At 43.4% G+C, this 23,715-nt stretch overlaps 1 long non-coding RNA gene across 18 annotated transcripts in view; it reads right to left on the bottom strand.

Moving 5' to 3' along the window:
- LOC136104331 (uncharacterized) overlaps positions 1–23,715 on the bottom strand; it is a 500,900-nt gene that overhangs the window by 406,682 nt on the left and 70,503 nt on the right. For 16 of the 18 annotated variants that reach the window (XR_011740254.1, XR_011740256.1, XR_011740240.1 and 13 more), the window contains exon 1: positions 9,029–9,417. The exons of 1 other annotated variant lie outside the window; for it this stretch is intronic. This is a non-coding gene — a long non-coding RNA (uncharacterized lncRNA). Of the gene's footprint in view, positions 1–9,028; positions 9,418–23,715 lie in introns of those variants that run through there. One more of the 18 variants, XR_011740245.1, reaches the window with a different exon arrangement.

A 23,715-nucleotide genomic window follows, 5' to 3' on the forward strand; every position in this document is an offset into this window, starting at 1 on the left:
ATGCACTGCAAATAATAGCTTGAGAATAGTTCTTTGTAGCTGGCTAAATTAACTCCTATTTAACAAAGTAGAGTCCCAAAATATACTCATCTACTGTAATAAGAGGAGATACTCACAAAAGCAGATTCATAAATCACTGCGTAAGTCATCTATACTAATGAAAAAGACATTCATGAACAAACAAAGTAAGCGAGGCAGCAGAACCATTAATTCCCTCAAAGCAGGCTCACTGCACCCCACTTTCAGAGGTACATAATACAACCCTTCCATAGAAACATGTTTTGGGGAAAATTTCTTTGTAAATGACTTTACATAATGACGAACATACAGATGTTTGTCATTTGCAGCTACATTCTCTCAATATATCTGCATAGTTACCAACACTAGTGACATCTCCTTAACTGGCTCTGATTCCTGGTTCATTTTCACACAATAGCTAGTTCCACAGGTTAGCTCTTAATATTAAAGGAAAAAAAAAGGTCCTATAAAACTAAGTAGCCTCCCTTTCAGTTTGTGTAGTGTCTTTGGCTATTTTATCACTAAAAAGAGAGAAAAACAGAAGGAAAGAGTTGTCTCGTTTCCACATCAACACGTTAACAATACCTTTTTGAAATGTCTCTCCTCTTGAGGCAGGGAAAGGGGAGGTTGTGATTTCCTCCCCAGGGCTGCTGCCCAACACCCTGCGCGGGGACGTGCCCCACCTGCCTTGTCACAACACCTGTCCCTGTTTCTTACCTGTCTTCGTTCAGAAGTCACACAAACGGGCCATTGCCAGAATACAGACCCGACCCGGACACAAAGCAATCCTACCTTGTCATTTTTGTGCTTGACAATGTAAACCAAACAATTGCTATATATCACAAGTGGATTCAGTTATGAGTTTGTATCCTATTTCTAGAAAAAAAAGCTTAAGAAAAACAGTGAATTGAATCAAAAAACCATCATGGATTAGTAGATAGAGCAAGTACTGCACTCTATTTGTACATACTAAATGTTTCTCTGGAGACAAGAACCAAAATGTGATCTGTAAATTTATTTAAATAAACCAGAACTGTCTGGTAGCTCATTAGAACAAAACAGCCTCTCTTCAAAAGGTAGAATTGAAAAAAAAAAAGAAAAAAGCCACACACAAGAACAACAACTAAGAAAACCTGTTTTAATTTACTCAGGCCAGGACAGATTTCACCAACATTGCAGGATGTTCTGTGCTGCAAATGACTTCTATGACAGCACACCATTCCTTCATAACCACTAAAAAACACACGTTCACAAATACAGCACCTGATCCATGTAAAGCAGCTGTTGCTTTTTTAACAAAGGATAAATACATCAGCATTACTTTATTTAATTTGGAGAATGAGAATGGATTTTAACAAAAAATTCTGGTATAAGATAGATTGTTGCACTTGGATTTTACCTCCCTCAGCTCCGCCACTCGAGGTTCCTTAACAAAACATGCTTTTTTGGTATATACAGCTTTTCTAATGTCACGACTGCACATAGAAGTGGAGTTCCTGTAACGCGTATTTCAGAATGCGTTATACACACACCTGTGCCGAACAGTCATAGTCACGTCACCGACACCCTGTGACTTGGTTGTTGCCCTGATAAATCCTGTTGCAGTTTTGGGCAGCTCTACAGGACAGTGTAAGGTCATTTGCTGACAAGTTCCACATCATGTCAGGCTGTGGGCACTGCCCCATCCCATACCTGCTAAGGAGACCGAGCAACACAACGCAGACGGATGCAATTTCAGTTTTTCAATCTGTCAGGAAGTACGAACTACACTGGAGGGTGGGAGGCAATAATCTGCTGTCCATCAGCATTATTTTGGATCTCCCCGTCCCACCCACGTTCATTCCCAAGCCACTACTGTGTTCAACCCAATTGATTCAGTCCAACAATCCACTTTGTACTGCTTTCAGTCAAAAGCTGAGATTTTTTCTTTTATTCCTAAAAATATCTAGAATATAGAAATTACCTTTTTTCCCCTTCAGCAGATGTATACAGAAAAAGCAACTTAGCCCAATTCACAGTATATTCCATCAGCTGGTTTAACATCTAGGAAGAAGGATTTTAGACCACTTTTGCAAATATCAGCTCCCTGTAATGCACTACATCAAGACAACTGAGTAAAAAAACAGCCACATTAGAACATTTGAGAGGTAGCGACTGCATTTACTCAACACTCATAGCCCTTTAATAGATCGGGAGCAGTGAATTATATTGTGTATTCTTATGCCTGTAAGGAAGTAAATACAGTATCTATACCAGTAATGTTATGATACTTCACAGGTGAACCATGGTATTTTACTGCTTTGGGTAGGAAAGAAAAAAAAAGACAACTGACAAATCCATCAACAAAAAGGACTGCAAGAGGCGTCTGTCAGCTTTTCTAAAAGCCTCCATTAGGTTTCCTGCTTCTCAGGAGGAAAATAAGAGAAAAATAGACAAAAAGAAGAGATGCAGCCCCTGAAATGGTGAGCAAATGGTCACCTCAGGACTGCAGCTGCTTCTCTCTGCAGGAGGCACAAACAAGATACCAAAAGAGCACTTGGCAAAGATGTTCAGTATGGAGAGAAATACATAATGTGTGACCCATGGTGCTGTGCTTCCCCCTTCAACAAATCCCATTCCCAGATGGCCTGTGAGATATTAAACTATTGTTTATGTTTGCAGTTCCAGCTGGAGACTGTACATAAACAAAACCACTTCTGTAAGCCTCTTTACAGTCCAGAGGAATGTTTATTCTTACTTTTAAACAAATCCCTTTGACAACATTAGATACAGATAAATACAAAATAAGCAGAATTTCAACATTAACTTATCTCTCCACTGCAGAACTATTTAAAAAAAAAAAAAAAAAAAAAAGGAAGAAGAACTTCTGTCAGTCCAGCCTGGTAAGAAGTAAAGTCAGGTGTTGTAGTCGGGTATTAATCACCTTCTGTGCCTTGGAAGCCTCCTCTAAGCACCAATGCAAGAATGAAAACAGGAACAAAGAGTCAATGAACCCACAAAACTTCTCAATTTGAAGCAATTCATTAAATATGTGCTCTGACTTTGTTAAATATACTAAAAAGCATGGAACTGTCATTATTGTAATTGTTTTTTTGTTGCTTAAGGTTTAATCAAACAGTTGAACCTAAATAAAGTATGGGGAAAAACATGCCCTGTAAGAGGAATTTCCTAGGTACAACACGAATTTGTAATTGTTGGGCTCTAAATTAAGTTTCCATGCATGTACATAAGGTAAAAAAAGTGATGTTAGAAGTCAATATTGAGAGCATATATCTCAGATCTAGAGACAGCCAAGTATTGTAAAGGAGTTAAAAGACAGAATACTGAAAATATACTTGGGATACCAAAACCTAGAGCTGACATTGCTTTCCTGTCAGTAGCACAACAGCACCTGGTTTACAACACATAACAGTTATTACTCATATTAAAAGCTCAGAGGAACAAGCACAATTTTAACCAGCATGGCCATCCACAGGCCTGTTTGCAGTTTTCATCTGAAAGTTTACATGTTGACAAACTGTTTCATTACATGACAGTAAGAACGTGCATACTTCAAAAGGTATTTGCCCAAGGTGCTGTCAGCTCCACCTCCTTCTCCTCCAAGTAGCAGAGTCCCTGACCACCAAGTGCCCCGTAACGCTAAGTCTGCACCAGAGTCAGAAGCCAGCAGAAGCCGTTCCCAAGGGCCTTGTTTAGGGTTGAGACCTGATTAAAAAAGGAAGATCGTTCCTCCCGACTGGAATGGAAAGTTGGTCCTATTAAGCACAGCCCTGCTTCCCCATTACAGGCAGCATCATGAAACACTCAGCTGCATCCCCGTGGCCTCAGAGAGCATGATTAACAGCCCTATGGTGCACTCTTTGAAGCTCTTTTCCTTCCTGTAAACCTCTGATCCTGCCTTACTTTCTGCCTTTCTGAATTCTGGTGATCCGTCTGTTCTCTGCTGCTTTCCCTCATCGCTCCTCAGAGCTCTCCAACTAGAAGACTAATTCAAGGCATGCGATTTCAAACACGCGGTACTTCTCTGCTCACTTATTTGCTGGCGGAAGTTCAAAGACCGCTTCAAAATTTATTTGTCCTCTTCAATAATATATACATGTGCGAGTGCAACGATGCACAGGGAAAGCTGTGCAGTTGCTAGGCTAGCTATGAGGTACATCCTCTTCTATATCAACCTGGCATTTAGGGAGTACACAAGGCGATTCGTCGACAAGGAAACAAATCCAGTGGTCTGCTAAATTGTTCCTCTATTTCTTCCCATCCCTTTCTGCTACTTCCTCTCCCCCCATCCCTTTTTATTTTTGTTTGTTTCTGAATGTTAACCTGTAACATCACTTACAGCTCTATGGCGAACACAGCCTCAAGAGCCAGTTTCAGCTTTACAGCTGGCCACTATGTTTAATTTTTTTCTCCTGATGGTAGTCTCTGCTGCCCATTTTATTTATGCTGCTTAAGACTGGAACAGTAGTTGCTCAACACATTAGTAAAACAAATCACTATAGCCAGGGTAAATGGACAACAAACCTTAAAAGGACATAAGGATTATTCTACAGGTGTTTTCCTTAAAGCAGTAAGTCAAACGAAGGCCCCTCAAAAACAGAAAAATCTGAACGCTATGAACTGCATTTAGCAGTACGGAATGTCCATCCACTTTCTCTACTTTTTCTTTTTAAAATACAGGAGTTTGGATTCTGATTTACACATATAAAAAGCATTACCATAGGGATACAGCCCATGGTTCCATTTCTATAAATACATTTCTACAAATGTATTTACTACCTGCTGGATATAAGTACCACTCCAGGTCACTGACTATCCTCCATTACATTTAAACCTATAATATGAAACTCTTCTAGCATTTGCTGTTCTGCTAAGATGATTGCGATCAAATAGGCTATGACTAATTTTACAAGAGGACACTTACTTGCTATTTAAAATGTTCTCATAACTTCATTGCACTCAACAATACATTCTAAGTTCCCTCTTTTATCCAGACTTCAGCATCTCTTGGTTCTTTGTCTGAACCTGTACACCCCTCTTGTCAGACAGGACTTGGGCTGCATACAGCTTAAGGACATCAAGAATCTCAGAAGAATGTGAAGCTTCCCGCCTAGGCTTTTCATGCAGCTCCAGTGCAAGGCAGGCAATTTCATACGAACGCTTCGCCAAAGACAAACAAAAAAGCGCCCAAGCCCCACAGTAAAACACCTTCCTTAAACATGGCCTTTCAAATTCTTGTTCAGTAGTTTATGTCAACCATTAAAATGTGGTTTCTCCATTCCAGGTTTCTTTCACAGATGGAGCTATTTCACATGTATTTCACTACTGCAGCATTATAAATATCCCCAGGAAGCAGCGCAGGAGGAGCTACTGAAGATGCCAGGATCCCTTGGTCATCATTTTCCCCAGGTCAGTGTCAGTCAGTCCCTCTGGACTCCAGCACCAGCCAGTCCTATCCGCACCACACAGACCCTCGGCGGCATCAGAGAGCAGGAGCCCTGACCCTATTCTCAGCTTCTTTAAGCAAAGCGATTGAAGGATACCACTTTAATAGAGATACAGGCTTCCCAGCCACTTGCCAGCAGCTAAAAGAAAACACTTCCCCTGCCCCATTCCCAGCAAACACCAAAGAAACAGGGGAGAGACAAAAACCCAAACTAAAACAACACAGAAAACCAACAGAATGATAAAAAACAACCCCAAAGCATAAACACTCACAAATTTATGTCAAGCTCCAGGACAGTAACATTCCCAGCAGCACAGGTGACCCTTTCTATAAAGAACCCCAGAGGTGAATCTGCCACAAACCTGAGGGCCCCAGACCTGGGGGACTCGGCTCCTGCACTTCACATGCAGAGATGGAGGTCAACACCCTGCCCAAGCCACAACCTCCTCCCCCACCAGCTCCGCTGGCAAACACACAGGTCCCTCTCTGCCCCCAGCAGCCAAATTTCACACTCTATTCAACCCCAATCTCTGCTGGAGTTTACTGGTTTAGCCCTCAGTGAGCAAAGCATCTTGAGCTGCTGTTCTCCTGTGTTCTTCTCTTCAGCTTTACTGAACAATACCTTTGGATTCAGTTCTCTTAAATGTATTGCTGCCTCCTATTTCCTGGAAAGTCACTGCCTTTCTGGCCAACTGTCTTAAAACAAAACCAAAACAAACAAACACACACAAAACCCCAAACAAATGAAAACCAAACGAACACAAACCAACCAAAACACCTCCCCACCCCCAAATAGTGTACCAATATTCTTTAAACCAGGGATGTGCAATACTTGGATGAAACAAAAGCACTTTTTCTAAACTATATAAACATTTCAGTTTAAGCCATCTCAGGCTTCCAGAGGAAACCCATATTAGTATAATTATGCTACAAATCACTTCCATTTGATTAACACAACAATTGCTTTTAAAGGGCAGTTCTATTTTGAGGCTGAAAGTAGCAGCATTAGTGGCTGATGATTTGCCAAAGTCAATATCAAAGGTAACACCCTACTGATCAGAAACAGAGATGGAAAAGTCAAGTGGCTCTATTGATCTGTGCGAGATCTCACTGCCAGGAGAGTTCTGCAGTCACCCCACACAATTCCCAACCACACGGCACAGACACTGCTTCAGTAGTCTCAGCTGTTTCACCTGAACAGGACCAGGTCAGCCCCCACAACACATACTGACATCCAGAACTAACAGCAGTTGTCAAACTCTGCTTTCATCTGTCCATTAATTTGGGGTTTTTGTTAATAGCAAGTAACTAGGATTAAGTATAAATTCCGCTTTGATATCTATATGTAATAATAACCAGCATAAAGCACTTCGATAGGGAGAGTGGAGAAGGGAGTGGGTCAAACTGCTTGTGGTTTTGCATTAAGTTGTCTGAATTGCCAAACTGCTCACTCCTAGCATTTGCCAAATCTCAAAAGCCAGAGCTGCCACTGTTATTCCTAGAGAACAAAGCAGCCAGTTGATCCCTGAACACATATTGTTCATTGCAAAAATACAAAGTAGCATAGCTGGGTACTGAAGAATTCTTATCTGCTGAGTACCATTAACGGAGCACAAATCTGCAATAAAACCTCTGGCTGCAGACGTGGGCAGCCGGGAAACACGGCTCACGCGGTCCCAGCACATCCCAGAGCCACAGACCTGGTGTTGGTGATGCTGGTCTGTGCACAAGGAGGAGCCATCGCTGACCATTTACACCATGCAAGGCTACAGTTCTTTTGCCACGCACAACATGCAGGCGCTGCTTTCCCCCTCCACCCATGCACCGGCAGCTGGAAGGGTCAGTAGAGCCCATCTCATCCCATGCTGTTCATATTTGCTGGTAATAAAGCTGCGTTCCTTACCTTCTGGCTGCTTCATTTCTACAGAGTGCCACAAACACAGCAACACTCTGTCAGCTTTCACAGTAGTAAGGCCAGTTGTAAGTTGTAGAAACTGTGCTGCTGCCCAGAGATAGCATCATGGAGTCTGAAAAGCCGTAATATCATCTGGCTAACGTTCTAGGACTCATTTCTCCTCTCATTAACATCGCGATGGAGAAATAAATTGGCACATACCAGAGGATTTATATTAAATAGAACGTCACAAACCAAACAAACTAACCCACCCAACAACAACAAACCAAAACCCAAACCTAAACATCAGTTCCAAACAAGCCAGCAAAATGCACTCGTATGAAAGCAGGCAATGGAGATACTTTGAACGTCAAATGCAATCTTGTGGTTTTGTAAAACAAGTGTGTCCATCTTATCACAAAAGTATTTGAAATACAGTCACAGAAGGTTCTCAAAATTTAGCCCATATTAATCTGCCTTTTGTTTCATGTTTGCTCTGTTGAGACACTAAAGTTTGTTTAGAATGATGACATTGATGTTAACTTTTTTAATGCCTATTGAGAGTAGAGCAGCTAACATATGTAAACAAAACTAAATATATACTCATCCTTATTATAAATGGATTTGGAGTTTGAGTGCAAAGGAAACCAACTATATTCCCTCAACAAATAGATACTGGGTTAATTCCTAGCAAGCCCTAATCTCCACACTAACTCCCAGAGCTCTGCGGAAGAAGCTGTATAAGGCTAAAGATGCAAAATCAATGGATTACTTTTGCATTTTCTCCCACATAAAAAGAGAAAATGAGATGCTCTCTGTATCATATTATCCCATCGTTTTCAGAAAGTGGAGTGTAATTAAAAACATACAAGCCTACATCCTGGTAGGAGCAGAGGGAATCATATTTGAACATCTGTTTCATTTTTTTAGCAGGCAAGAAGTGTGAGAAACACATTTGGCTTTTTAACCAATGATTCTTCCAGGGAAGAACTGCATGTCAGTCCTTGTCCATTGCCAGACCTTGGCCTTCTGTCACACTCAGTCACAGCCTGCAGTGCAGCGAGTCTTCTAACGCAGGGAAACTTTAAATCTCCATACATCCCAACTAGCTACTTCAGGACAAATATTTTTAATGCATTCGAGCACATCATGCTCAAGCACACCAATATTGTCCAGAGTGCTCCAAGACCACAGATACAACTCCTAAGACTTCTGTTTTCAAAAGTGGCAGATGTCCGTGACAGCTCTGGGTTGCCTTGGTATTTCACATTAGATAAATATCAGTCAGAAAAATGTCTTGCACTTAAAACATACTGAATATTTCTTATGTCGACCCAGTGTATTCGTATTTAGAAATATATAGCATTTCAAATGAACAAAAAACAGATTTTAAAAGTCTTTTCAAGTTCAAATAAGATCTACATATAAGAAATCAGTCTTTTAAAAAATAATTTCCTTAATAGTATTTTTCATTTGATGTTCTTGACATATACATTAACTTCTCATTTTATTAACAGAAACCAAAAACCAGCAAAGTAAGGTCTATTGAAACTCCCATGTCAGGCTCTTATAAACAACTGCCCATCCCCACTGGACCCTATAGCGTCTTATAAAGCCTATGAAAGTTACTAAAACATGAATAATATGTGCTTATATTGACATTTCTTTACCATGTCAAGGTTTAGCCGAGATTAGAAAGCCCAGAGGGAAACGTACAGGGACAGCGTGACTCCCGGCGGTCCTGATCCCCCCGAAGCCCCGGTAGCCATTGCGAGAGAGCGGCTGACGTGGCGGGGGGCGTTCCCACGGTGGCGGCGGGAGGTTTAAAAGCGGCTGAAACTCGAGACTAGCACTGAGTCAGCTGATCGGAGCCAGCGCAGCGAGAGCCAGAGCCGACGGGGTTCAGTCGACTACGAGGTTTAGCCGAGATTAGAAAGCCCAGAGGGAAACGTACAGGGACAGCGTGACTCCCGGCGGTCCCGATCCCCCCGAAGCCCCGGCAGCCATTGCGAGAGAGCGGCTGACGTGGCGGGGGGCGTTCCCACGGTGACGGCGACCACACCTCCTCCCCTTGCCTTGAAAAAACCTTTGGGAGGGCAGCGACTATTTGCTGCCCACCAGGTGCAGAGAGGAGCAGCTAGCTAGCGCAGCGGGTGTGGCAGCTGGCGCAGCGGGTGTGGCAGCTAGCGCAGCGGGTGTGGCAGCTAGCGCAGCGGGGTGCAGAGAGCACTTGTTGTTTGTCATTCCCACCGACTTATTGCCAGCGTCCCAGACTGCTGATGACCATGGTCGCCTCCAGAAGGAGAGCATGTCTCAAAAAGACTGTGGCAACGCAGACTGAGGTTCTGTCCCGAACGGTGGCTGTTCAGGTCTCCGGCTGCAGGGAGTGCCAGAGCCTGCTGCTGCCGGAGGAGGGAGGCCAGCACTCTACTTGTGTGAGGTGTGAGCAGGTGCAAGATCTGCTCGACATGGTTGTGAAGCTTAAGGAGGAGGTTGAGACGCTGAGGTCCATCAGGGAGTGCGAAAGGGAGATCGACTGGTGGAGTAACACCCTTACGTGCCGGTCGGAAAGGCCCCAGGGAGGTACCCCTGAAAAGGAGATGGACCTCCTGCCCTCCCGGACAGAGGCGGAGGTCCTGAGACAGCCCCACCCTTGTCGCTGTCAGGCAGAGGTAAATGACCTAAAAGAAGATGAGGGTTGGAAGCTTATTCCAGTTCGGCATCACGGGCAGCCCCCCTCCCTGCCTGATTTGCCTCCCCAGGTGCCCCTCCGTAATAGGTTTGAGGCCCTGGATCTTGAAGAAGAGGTAGGTGAGGAGGTGGTGCCAAGCCTGCCTACAAGATCACATAGGAAGAGGCGGTTGACTACACAACTGAAGACTACCTCTGATAAGAAAGATAGAAGGGTGATTGTAATAGGAAATTCCGTTCTGAAAGGAACAGAGGGCCCAATATGCAGGGTTGACCCTCATCTTAGGGAAGTCTGTAGTCTACCTGGAACCCGGATCAAGGATATCTCTAGAGAACTCCCCAAACTGGTGCACCCGACAGACTACTACCCGCTGCTGGTCTTCCAGACAGATGGGGAGGAAGCTGCTTCCCGTAGTCTGAGGGGAATGAAGAATGACTTCAAGGTCTTGGGAAGGATGGTGAAAGATTCAGGGGCTCAAGTGATCTTCTCTTCACTCCTTCCCTCTTCAAGTGACGATGTGGGGTGGAATGGGAAAATTCAGTCTCTAAATGGATGGCTCCAAGACTGGTGCTACAGGCAGGGCTTTGGTTTTTTTGATAATGACTGGTTTTATAAGACTCCAGTCCGGACAGTGTTATGCAGGAAAGGTTTATCTCGCAGAGGCAAAAGGATGCTGGGGCAGGAATTAGCTGGGCTCATTTGGAGAGCTTTAAACTAGGCTCGAAGGGGGATGGGGTTGTAGCTGAGCTCGTCCCAGTGGGGCAGCATTCTAAAACGGATGAGGACCGGGTGGCCTCCTGTGCCCCTAGGGAGAAATTGGTGTGTTCTGCTCGCTCCCTGAAATGCCTGTACACCAATGCGCGCAGCATGGGGAATAAGCAGGAGGAGTTAGAATCCTATGTTCGGTCGGGAGATTATGATCTGGTGGCAATCACAGAAACATGGTGGGACAGTTCACATGACTGGAATGTGGTCATGGATGGCTACGCCCTTTTCAGGAAAGACAGGCCAGCCAGGCGTGGTGGTGGAGTTGCTCTCTATGTGAGAGAGCAGCTACAATGTACTAAATTCTGCCCAGGAGCGGATGAGGAACGAGTTGAGAGTGTATGGGTCAGGATCAAGGGACAGGCTGGCAGGGGTGACACTGTTGTAGGTGTCTATTACAGGCCACCAGATCAGGCTGAGGAAGTTGATGAGGCCTTCTATGCGCAGCTGAGAGTGGCCTCACAGTCACAGACCCTGGCTGTTGTGGGTGATTTTAACTTCCCTGATGTTTGCTGGAAGGACCATTCAGCCAGCCAGCCACAGTCCAGGAGGTTCCTCCAGTGCATTGATGATAACTTCCTCATGCAGATGGTGGAGGAGCCAACTAGGAGAGGTGCGCTGCTGGATCTCATCCTCACTAACAAAGAGGGTCTGGTCGAAGCAGTAAAGGTCGAGGGCTGCCTGGGTTGCAGTGACCACGAGATGGTGGAGTTCAGCATCTCGTGTGGCAGGAACAGAATAGCAAGTAGAATTGCAACCCTGGACTTTGGCAGGGCTAATTTCGGCCTTTTCAAGCAATTGCTGGGGGAAATCCCATGGGCAAGACTGCTTGAAGGAAAAGGGGCCCAAGAGAGCTGGATTGCATTCAGAGATTGCTTCTTCCATGCTCAGGATCAGAGCATCCCCACACGTAGGAAGTCGAGGAAGGGAGCCAGAAGGCCTGCGTGGTTGAATAGGGATCTGCTGGGTATGCTCAAGCAGAAGAGGAGTGTTTACAGGTCATGGAAGCAGGGGCTGGCCACTTGGGAGGAATATAAGGCTGCTGTTAGAGGATGCAGGAAGGCAGCTAGGGTAGCCAAGGCCTCCTTAGAATTACAGCTGGCAAGAGGGGTCAAGGACAGCAAGAAGAACTTTTTCAAATACATAGCAGATAAAACTAATACCAGAGGCAATGTAGGCCCACTGATGAATGAGGTGGGTGCCCTGGTGGCAGAAGACACAGAGAAGGCAGAATTGCTGAATGCCTTCTTTGTCTCTGTCTACTCTGCTGGAGGCTGTCCTGGGGAGCCGTGCATCCCTGAGACCCCGGACGAAGCCAGGTCAATGGAGGAGTTTGCTTTAGTCAATGAGGACTGGGTTAGGGAACAATTAAATAGTCTGGACGTGCATAAATCCATGGGTCCAGATGGGATGCATCCGCGGGTGCTGAGGGAGCTGGCTGAAGTCATTGCTAGACTGCTATCCATCATTTTTGCCAAGTCTTGGGAAACGGAAGAGGTGCCCGAGGATTGGAGGAAAGCAAATGTCACTCCAGTCTTTAAAAAGGGCAAGAAGGAGGACCCGGGTAATTATAGACTGGTCAGCCTCACCTCTGTCCCTGGGAAAGTAATGGAACAGCTTATCCTTGGTGCCATCTCAACGCACATCAGGGATAAGAGGGTCATTAGGGGCAGTCAGCATGGCTTTACCAAGGGTAAGTCATGCTTGACCAACCTCATAGCCTTTTATGAGAATGTGACAAGGTGGATGGATGATGGTAGAGCGGTGGATGTGGTCTACCTTGACTTCAGTAAAGCCTTTGACACAGTCCCTCACAGCATCCTCACAGCTAAACTGAGGAGGTGTGGTCTAGACAATAGAGTAGTGAGGTGGGTTGCAAACTGGCTTAAAGAGAGAAGCCAGAGAGTGGTGGTCAATGGTGCGGAGTCCAGTTGGAGCCCAGTATCTAGTGGAGTGCCTCAGGGGTCAGTACTGGGGCCAATATTATTCAATATATTCATTAATGATTTAGACGAGGGAATTGAGTGTACTATCAGCAAGTTTGCTGATGACACAAAGCTGGGAGGAGTGGCTGACACGCCAGAAGGCTGTGCTGCCATCCCGCGGGACCTGGACAGGCTGGAGAGTTGGGCGGGGGATAACCTGATGGAATTTAACAAGGGAAAGTGTAGAGTCCTGCATCTGGGCAGGAACAACCCCAGGTTCCAGTATAGGTTGGGGAATGACCTATTAGAGAGCAGTGTAGGGGAAAGGGACCTGGGGGTCCTGGTGGACAACAGGATGACCATGAGCCAGCACTGTGCCCTTGTGGCCAGGAAGGCCAGTGGCATCCTTGGGTGTATTACAAGGGGGGTGGTCAGTAGATCGAGAGAGGTTCTCCTTCCCCTCTACTCCACCCTGGTGAGACCCCATCTGGAATATTGTGTCCAGTTCTGGGCCCCTCAGTTCAAGAAGGACAGGGAACTGCTGGAGAGGGTCCAGCGTAGGGCAACAAAGATGATTAAGGGAGTGGAGCATCTCCCTTATGAAGAAAGGCTGAGGGAGCTGGGGCTCTTTAGTTTGGAGAAGAGGAGACTGAGGGGTGACCTTATTAATGTTTATAACTATATAAAGGGTGAGTGCCACGAGGATGGAGTCAGGCTCTTCTCAGTGGCAAACAATGATAGGACAAGGGGCAATGGGATCAAGCTGGAACACAAGAGGTTCCACTTAAATTTGAGAAAGAACTTCTTCTCAGTGAGGGTAACAGAGCACTGGAACAGGCTACCCAGGGAGGTTGTGGAGTCTCCTTCCCTGGAGACATTCAAAGCCCGCCTGGACACATTCCTGTGCGACCTCACCTAGGCGTTCCTGCTCCAGCAGGGGGATTGGACTAGATGATCTTTTGAGGTCCCTTCCAATCCCAAACCTACTGTGATACTGTGAAAACAGTTTCCCAGATTCAATCTGAAGAGCAGAAGACAAGGACTATGGGTAAATCAATGTTTATGTGATGTTGTCTTTGAAAACAGTTTTAAAAAAGTCCTCTGAGCAACCCAGCGCTGCTGCCCCAGGCGCAGCCTCAGTAGGCGACTTGCAGCCGTGATCACGTCCTCAGCAAACATCTCCCTCCAACACCAGGGATCCTACCTGCGGTGCAGTTCCTACAATCTGTTGACACAAACAGAAGATGTTCTGCCTACCAAGGGATGCCTGCTTCTGCAGCTGTCCCATAGAGGACTTCCACCCACGATCCTCACTCCCAGATCCACTCAGGATACACTTATTTTCTTGCTTCCCCACCCTTACGCTTAGATATCTGAATAAATTTATCAGCTATCTTGTGATACAGAAGGTACAAGATAGTACAGCTTCATTGACATAGTAGTTCTCACTTCTTTAAGAGGAATAATCCTGGGTTTTGCTGTTGACAAGGACTGGCTATTTCATGAAAGCACAAAACCAGCTGGGCTACAGATCAGCTTAAGACCCCACAATACACAACATTTTTCTGAACCAGAGCTTGTATGTAAAAAGCTTGTTTGTGATACAACCAAGACTATGAAGAAATGCTTAGCGGAGAGAAAGAGGATTGTGCTTTCTCAGTTATGTTCCCAATGAATGTGAAAAACCCACAAGCTGACAGCTTCCATTTATTCTGTACAAAGAACCCAAAACCAAACAAACAAACAAACAACGTGCCTGTAGATTTTTCCCCTTCTCTAGAACACAAATGTTTGTTGAAGAATTGACTTATTCCTCTCTTTCCTGAGAAAATCTGGTCTCCTTCAAGGTAACAGTCACTAACAGTTTAAAATACATGATACACCCATAATACAAAGTCCTAATTAAAAGAGAAAATTCATCATTCTGGAGTATTCATAGAACCAGAACACAGTTCACAACATATATCTTCCAGTCTAGGTCTGTAGACAGCTAAACTTCTGATTTGCTTGAGGTGCAACAGTTAAATTGTTGTAGAACTGACAGAGATGCTTGAAGGCTAAACTAACAGAATTATAACTTAACAGGTTTTAGCACATAACCACCACCTGATTGCTGCAGAAATTTGATAAGGCTCTTATCTTTCAAAGCAACCCCACCAGAGGTTGCGCAAATTAGAAGCCATTATCCTTTAGCTCCCCCTTCTCCTGCGAGAGGCCAGAGTGCCCACCTTCAATACGGATGAAGGCAGTGCCAGGTGTCACCATGCTTTCAAATTTCAGCTGCAGGAGATTCAGCATGCAATATGTTAAAGCTAAAGATTTGGGGCTTGTTTGCTCTTTTCCTTTTTTTAATGCACTGTGTCCTACTGTGGACAAACTGCCAGTTTCTTCTGAGTGCAGAAAGGGCTCATGAGAGCAAACCCACCTACTCAGTTAACAGCACTTCCATGCCTCCTCTCCTCAAGGTGCCTGTTGTAACTCACAGAAGGAGCATCCCAAACCAGAACAGCTGCTTCATGTCATATTTCAAGTCCTTTTGATTCTTTCCTGTCAAAAAATTCAACTGCAAGATCTGCCCTGGCCTCTCCACAACACCTCTCCATACTTTGCTGGGCCCACGTCAGTCCCCTGATTTTGGGACCACACATCTTCCCCCACTCAGCAGCCCTGCACTGGCAGAGGGGCCCACCAAATACACCAACCACTACCCATGATTGACTCCATTCGTTTGGAACAAAAGTCGATGACTTTGACTACTGCCTAATGTAAGCTTACCCTGTAATCTTGACCAATATTTAGTACATTCACTATTTTGCAACAGCATAATGGACTAGAAACCACTTCCTCGATTTGCAATGCACTGATCTTTGTTCATTTTATTGAAGAATAAACCAAATGTCATAACCAGAACATTTCACATTCTCTGTAGTGACATAATTGACTAAACGTGCAAAGCAAGAGACACCATAACAACATGCTTAGTTCACTTTCTCTTTTTGTAAAGCCTATCTGCTGGGATATACCCTAAACAGAAACAGAACTGCGTTAGAAGAGAGTGAATTTTATTAGCCACTAAGACAAAGTACTGAGCAAAACTGTAAAGATATTGAAATGACAATTACAGAATCTGATACTGTAAACTAGCTCTATTGACCTGACAAAACCATTTCCCTTTAGCTGTCTATGGGAATCTAATTTACCTCAGTAGCCACCTGCACCCAAAATATTAACATTCTCCGATATACAAATTCTTCTTCATCTGTTTACATCGCACCTGCACATGAAATGCTCACATACGCCTTAGACAGCATTAATCGTGGCTACATTTCAGTAATGGATACACCATGTCCATACCAGTTCAAGAGCAGACAGCAACCACACAAGAGTCACTTAAGTCAGAGAAGACAAGCAGCAAGTAAATACAAATATTTTCCTTAATGCAAAAATGTGTGCCTGTGTATATATAAAATACACACACAGAGCTCCCAAATAGGTTTTCAGCGTTGTCCTGAAATGTTCCTTTTATTTGTGCTTTACATGACTAATAGGTCTTCACAATTAATATAAAAAACTGACAAATGAAGGGGTGTTATTATATTCCAGGTATTGAGATGATACTGTCTGTGTTGCCATGCAGAACTGTTTCAGTACCGTGTCTCTCTTCCTGCATCTGAAATCTTTACATTGAAGCACATACCCCTTTGTTCTCAGCCTGAGCTTCACCCTTCCCCAACCTTTTTCAATCCAGTGCTTCCTTTCCTTTACCTTTGTTCTAAGGACATGAAGCTGATCAACCAGACCCACAATTCAGATGAGAATGATCAAATGAGCACAGACCCGAGGACACGGTACAGAACGTGAACTCCCGATCGGTCATGGAATCAGCAAAGTAGCTCCAACGCAGCCTCTGCCGCAGCTACCCAGCCCCATCCTGCCATTTAGCTCAAGTGCAGCGTTACACTGACACTATCATCTTGCTTTTCACTCTGCACTAGCCTGGTGTCCAACTGCTTGTATGTCTTTGTCCAATACCCCAATGCGTACTAAAAATGTACACACTATTTCCTTAAATTTTACAGTTCACACTAAATGTCGAGTTGTGAAAGCATCTGAAAGACAAGTAGTAATGCGGCTGAGACACAGCAGTAGGAAAAAAAAAATGTACTCTTTGTAATACAGACCTACCACTAATGCCGCAGAGTATTTCCTCCTGCAATTCACCACCATCTCTTCTCACCACTCTTGTCACTGAGACTACTCTTATAGAAGTACTTTATCATGTTTTACTTTACAGTTTTTTTCCCCATGAAAAATCTCAGTGTAATGGAGCATTCCATCAGGAGGCCCACGGCACACAGCCAGGCCTCTGAAAGGGAGTTTGATGATAGATAAAGGTAATTATAGCGCAACATTTGCCATACTAAAATTTAAGGCTATGTCAGCAACTTCCCCTCCTTTAAGAGGCTTATAACTCCATGAGAGCCTCTGGCCTGAAACCTGATAAATACACTCGATGAAAAATAATCCAAAATGTTGAGTCAATGAGAGGCCTTGAAAAGCAGTCATGCCAAAAGTAGTCTTGGAGTGATAGCAGATGGAACATTAGATGAGTTGCAAAGAGATATGATAGAAACAAACAAAAATTTGAAAACAAACAAAAAACAACCACAAAAAACCCACCAAAACAAACAAACAAAAAGAACAACCCCAAACAAAAACAAACAAACAAACAAAAACCCAACACCAAAAACCAAATCACTTTTCTACATGTGTATTTTGAAGAACTGCCAGTGGACAATGTTTAGAACATATACTCTAAGCTTCTTGGTAAAATTAGAATTAAATGAATAATGAAAACTAGGACTGAACACGTTTCAGAAGTCAGCAACTGCCGAGCAAAAGCTCTACAAAACCAACAAAATCTGTCCTTTCCCCAGGCCAGTTTCGCTATTGCATGCTATTGTGCCTCCCCCACCCAACTCTTGTAGGCAAACCACTATAATTGTATAGTTCTCATTTTTCCAAGAAAAATCTGTACATAAGCCCTGAAATCACGACTGCACTTCACGCACAACACTCTAAGCACACAACTGGGGACAGGCTACATGACACAGACCTGAACCCTCTGGCCGTGCCCACAGTAGCAGCCCCAAGCCAGCCCAGGAGTCCTGTAGACACAGTTGGATGATGCACCTGAGCCAGTATTTCATCACTGAAAATCTCAGAGACAAAAAAAAGACACAAAAATTAGTAAGATAAGTCATAGGTTTCTGCAGTTGCCACAGCCAAAGGGTGGTTCAACTTGCTCAAGATAGTTTAACTACAGATCAGAAACACTGAACTGGAACATCTCTAATTCAGCTGCATTTTTCTCTATGTACACTCCCATAAACAAGCCCAAGTAGCTGAATTTAAGCGTCCTGAAGCAGAGCTTTACCAAGGCTCCAACTCATTTGCCAAAACAGCTTAACCAGTACACAGGTGCTACAGGGGCTGACGTGACCCATCAAAGGACAGGAAGTGTGATGGGTAGCATGGGTCAGGACATTGCTGGGGAAAGAAAGACTAGAGCTGTGAAAGGTCCCAACGACAGCATCACAGATGTTTTTGGTCATGACTTGTAAATTTGTCACAACGAGCTGTACGCTCCAAATCCGTTTTACCACCTATCTGTCAATTCTACAGCATCCTCTGGGGATGACAGAAAATAGGACCAGGAAGGCCCCCTCCTGCCCCAGGCTGTAATTTCTGTATGTGCCTTTTACAAGAACAGCGTAAAATCTCACCAGTTGTGTTTTCAATGAAAATGAAAGGAATTACATGTAGTCATAAAACTGGAATCTGTCCTCATTAGGTACAAAACAGATCCTCTCCTTTCCAGAGGAGTGTCTCATACATGGGGAAGAACACCTCTCAAGTCAGTAAAGTAACACTACTGTGGAATTTTAAAAGCTAAAGAACACCACAGCATTTAGCATTTCTTCTTAAAGGTCATCACAACAGCAGGAACAGCATCATCTACCAACCTACCCCATAAAATAAAATGAAATGAAAAATCACATTCTGATAAATCCTCTTATGTCCTTGAAGAAGTAGTGATCTGTCAGTTACTCAGCAGACACTGTAAAATGCAAGTCAGCACTGGCTTTCTTCATAAACATCGTGTCAGTGGGTAAAACTTCCTCTTTGGTGGAGATCTGCAGAGTAGAGACAGAGCAGATAACTCCAGAGTGCACCTCTTGCAGTCACCCTTTGGGGAGCAGTCACCTCCGATTAGACCTGGTTCCAGGTGTGCAGGCAGAAGGAGGAAAAATACACCCCTTACCACCAGCTCACGGATGATAAAAATCTAAGCACAGTAAACGTGGAGGCTGGGACCTTTGGCAGAACACGGTAAGTGGTCCCAGAGACCACTGGAGTCCCCCATTAACATCCCCATACTGCCAGCAGGCAGAATTGCTTCACCAAGAGGGTGTGGGAAGTGTATACAAATTAAATTATATTGCACTTGAGACACAAAGACTGTGAAGGAGAAACCACAGCAGCAAGGATCCCAGTGAGACTTCTAGAGGAGAGACTTATCTGGCACTGGCGATTTATGGGGGATGAAACCAAAAGGACACGGACATGGTAATATTACTCAGAGCATTTTGGATGAGCTTTTTGATATGGGTGGCTGAAAAAGGAAGTATAAACAAACTCATTTGGGCCACTGTCATTTGCAGTCGCAGAGTAAGAGAAGGATAAATGAAAGTGAGAAAAGTCTGTTTCTTTATGAAGAAATAGGAATGTAATTTTTTATTATCATCTCCACATTCCATAGAGAGTCCATGGAGAAGGTGATTTTATTAACTCACTGCAGACATGAGAATTATATTGTAAACTAAGGTGACAACAAGTATACACGTGTAAAACCGGGCAAAAATATATAGGAAAACTCAGACTGGAAAGAGTACTATATTAACCAAGCTTAAATAGGAAAGCAAAATACTGCAGAAGTTATTTTAAATGAAATTATATGACAGTAGTGAGAATCATGTTACTCCTCAATTCCCTTCTTTTCACTTTCTGTCCAGGACAGTTGACAAGTAGCTCCAACGGGACTGAAGGATAGTGAAGGTACTAGTTGCCAAAGGGTCTTATATTTTACTCTTACAGAGTTAAAAGCAGACAACACTCAGCAAGTAGTAAAAAAAGGTCCAATTAAAATTCACAGAGCTATTGATCTTATCCCTGCTCCAGTGAACCCTCTTTCTGCTTCTCACTCATAAACAAGATGACATAGGAAAGAACTATCGATTTTCATATGATATCTTTTCGGAGAGATTTTCTTAGAATCTTAAAATTGCATCAAGTGTTCGTAAAACAAACAGACTTAATGTGGCCGTGTCTGGCAGACAGCACAACCCATTTACCAAATGTTTTAGACAGTGGGGGGGTAAAGCAGGTAGATAGGTTCAGCTTAAACTCACGCTTCCCACTTGGAAATCAAAACACATCATCCTATATCCACTTGCCTTCTTGCTACATGACAGAGCAATAGCTTTTTACTCCAAATTACATATATGCTGATCAAAACGTTCCCAGCTGACAGCTCTTACAACCATAAATGAGGCTGAAGCTCAGTGAATGTATCTGCCGGAGCCTTTGTCCCGTGGGGCACCTGCAAGGCTGCTGGGTAACTCCTTACCTCCCCCATCACCTCCTGGCATTGACAACAGGCCCCAATTGCAGCAATTCCTGAAACAGCTGAGCTAAAGTTAAACATTTGAGTAAAAAAAGTAGTTAAAGCACAAACACCAGAGAAAACAGAAATGCCAGGTGGCCTCTGCTATATAGCTCAGACAACAACTGGTTATACCCAGACTGTTCTGGATGAGCTCAAAGCACAGCCAATTTCCCCAACATCCTCTCCCAACCAGTTCCAGGCCATGGTGCCCACAGAGGTAATATTAGCAATTTTATTTGTCACTATTAGAAGACCTAAAAATACTTTCCCCTCCCTTCTTATCAGCCTTCCAGCATTTTCTGTGAGTCCTAGTCAGACTGACACACTGATGTGTTTGCCATTTTTAACCTAACCCTGAAGTAACGCAGCATACCTGTATGGGATAAACAAGCAGTCACCAGTGAAAATGCAAGAGCCGAGGCTTCTCATTCTGTAGGCATTAAAACTGCTATTTTTGCTACTGCCCTCTCAGCTGAATAGTTCACTACATGATCTGGGCAGCCAAAAATCAGGAATTGTGTAAAAAATGCTGGCTTTCTTATCTACTTCCTTACAACCTGATGCAGAACTAATCATGCCTAGAACTCACATAAGTGAGTCACCATATACGTGAGCGTTTCTAAAATAGGATACGTGATAAGCTCAGGTATTACCTGCTTGTCCTTGGGCTAAATTTTGAATAAGGCACAACATACCAGTAATATTAAGGGTGACTAAGAGAGGAAATAGAATAATAAGCACCTTATAGGGAATATAAGTAATGTCTTAGTTGCAGGAATAAAAGTAGAAAAATATCTTATTTGAGGAATCCTTTTGTCTACAAATTATCTTGTTCATGTAAAAAGAAAAGAGGGGAAAAAAAAACACACACAAGTAAGAACAGAATATTCTGACAGAATTATTCTGTGATCTCGTTTTCAGAAAAGAGCACTTCAAAACATTCATTTGCTTCAGGGATTTGTGTGAAGCGTAGCAGGTTCATAAACACTTTCTTTTCAAGACAGAGACTATATCGTAGGCTCTTTCGATTCCCCTTTTACAGTCATCTTACTCCATATTATTTAAGTAACTACAGAATTTGCCTATAAACAAATAAGAGACTCCTAAACCTTTTCTTTCTGCTGTACTAGCAATTTCCCTAGAAGGCAGTCTATAGCCTCTCCATTTCCTACCACCAAAATTGAGTTTGAAATGCTGTCCTTACTGGCAGGTTTTTGGAGAGCCCACGCTTTCCCACATATTCTGTCCTTCTGCTGTCTTACGGCTAGGAAGTTCTTGACTGCTACCTTTCATTCTTGCTGAAATGTGGCTTCTTAGCTTTTTGTGCTAACCACTACAAAAAGGCTGGGTGGAAGAAATGAGACTGTTCTGCTTTAAAACCCATCTGGGTTTCTTTCAGTAACCAAGGAACGTATTACAGTGTAGAGACTATGGTGACTTTAAAACATTCACCATCACTTTTTTCAAGACATAATTTAAGACAAAAAAAAAACCCTGAAGCAATGCTCACAGGTGGCTTTGGAAGACAGGTAACTCCTCCTGATCACAAACAGGGCACGATGTCCAAACCTCTCCAACTCACCTTGCTTTTGCAAATCATGAGGATTTTTGAGCTGCCTGAAGAGCAGGTCTGCTGAGAGCATCATCGAGAAACACACCTTAGGGTTCAGAGCCCCTTCCCTTTGCGGATGAAACCCAAGGCTGCAGGTCCCATGTCCCGCCTCGGTTGTACTGCTGGGACACCAGCACCAAGGTTTGCTCTGCAGATCACGGGGGAGCACGGATGGTCTGCAAATGTTCTGTTGTCCTCTTTTCGTGTACCACTGGTACACTTACATTACAGCTGCTGTGTGAGCCTCAGGACTGTAACAGGTGATATTGACAGAACAACACATTCCCACACAGTGCAATAAAGAATTTAGCCATTTGTGTGTTTATTGTTCATAATCAGCCTTTACCTACATTCTCATTTTGCACCCATAGCTTTCACATCTGAAGGTGCTCTCTCTCTTCCCTGGCATAGTTTGTGCCCAAATATGAAACAATCATAGCACAGACTGCAAGGATTAATCTCCACAGGCAATAAGTGCATTTTTCTGTTTCAAATATTTCTCTAACAAAATATTTCATGTGGAATTCAAGACTTCACTCTTTCTTTCAAATGCAGATTTCTCCAGCCATTCTTCCTTAAAGTAGAGAAATAGAATACTGTTATGCATACTCTGAAAATACCAAAGTGAAGGATTTCGAGAATATAAAGCAAATAACTATCATGTCACTATAGAGCTAATATCTGCTACATTCAGCAAAAAGAGTATCTATCAATAATTATACATACAGTAAGATTCAGTAAAGACTGAGAATATAAGGTACACATCTGATTTTATGAATCACAACTACAGCCTCATCTAGTATAAGATGGCACAGCTCAGCTGGCATCCAAATCACTCTACACTTCAACAGAAATGTAGTGGCATGATACAAATACAGAAAACAACAGTACTAGCACTGCTCAGATATTGCCAAGGCTTATCTTTTCTCCTCCCTTAGATACACATCTCACCTTGTCTAGGCACTCTCTAAAGATAAGCATAAAAATACATCACCTTCCCCATTGCAACTATGCAGCGCGAAAGGAAAAAATTAGGATGGCATGCAGTACAACTTGCATAAAACTTACATTTCACTGCATGATCCAGATTTGTCAGATGTGAAAGACCAGTGCCACCATCTGGTGCCTGCTTAGTCTTGGATCCATCTAGTCATAGCAATTCATAGTTTGTCCAATTCAATACATAAAAGAGGGAGAGAGGAAGATAAGCAGTTCTGAAAAATAGAGCAGAAGGTTTAAAAAAAACCTCCTTCAATGCAGCTGTTGCAAAAGGAGCCCAATATGTTAGCACGAGCAAAACACAAATATTGGGAGCTGACAGGGATTAAGAATATAAAATAAGCAAGAAGGTCTCGACAAAGAAAAAAAGGATAAGTCTTGGAAAAAAAAAACACCACATACAGACCATGATTCAAGTCCTATCTGCAAATGTAACCTTCGCTAGTTACAAACTTTTACAAATATTTTTCCAAGTGTTGTTTACAAGGAGGCTGAAAATAATCCAAGCAAAGCATTAACTCTCTAACTATTTCCATGAACCTCACATAGAGAAAAAATAATAACAATTCCGAATTTCTTTCTTTCAGTTATCACTCTAAGAAAACGAAGTCAGTTCCTGGTATAGCTCAATTTAA

The sequence above is a fragment of the Patagioenas fasciata genome, chromosome 8, assembly GCF_037038585.1.
Source record: "Patagioenas fasciata isolate bPatFas1 chromosome 8, bPatFas1.hap1, whole genome shotgun sequence".
Classification (NCBI taxonomy): domain Eukaryota; kingdom Metazoa; phylum Chordata; class Aves; order Columbiformes; family Columbidae; genus Patagioenas; species Patagioenas fasciata.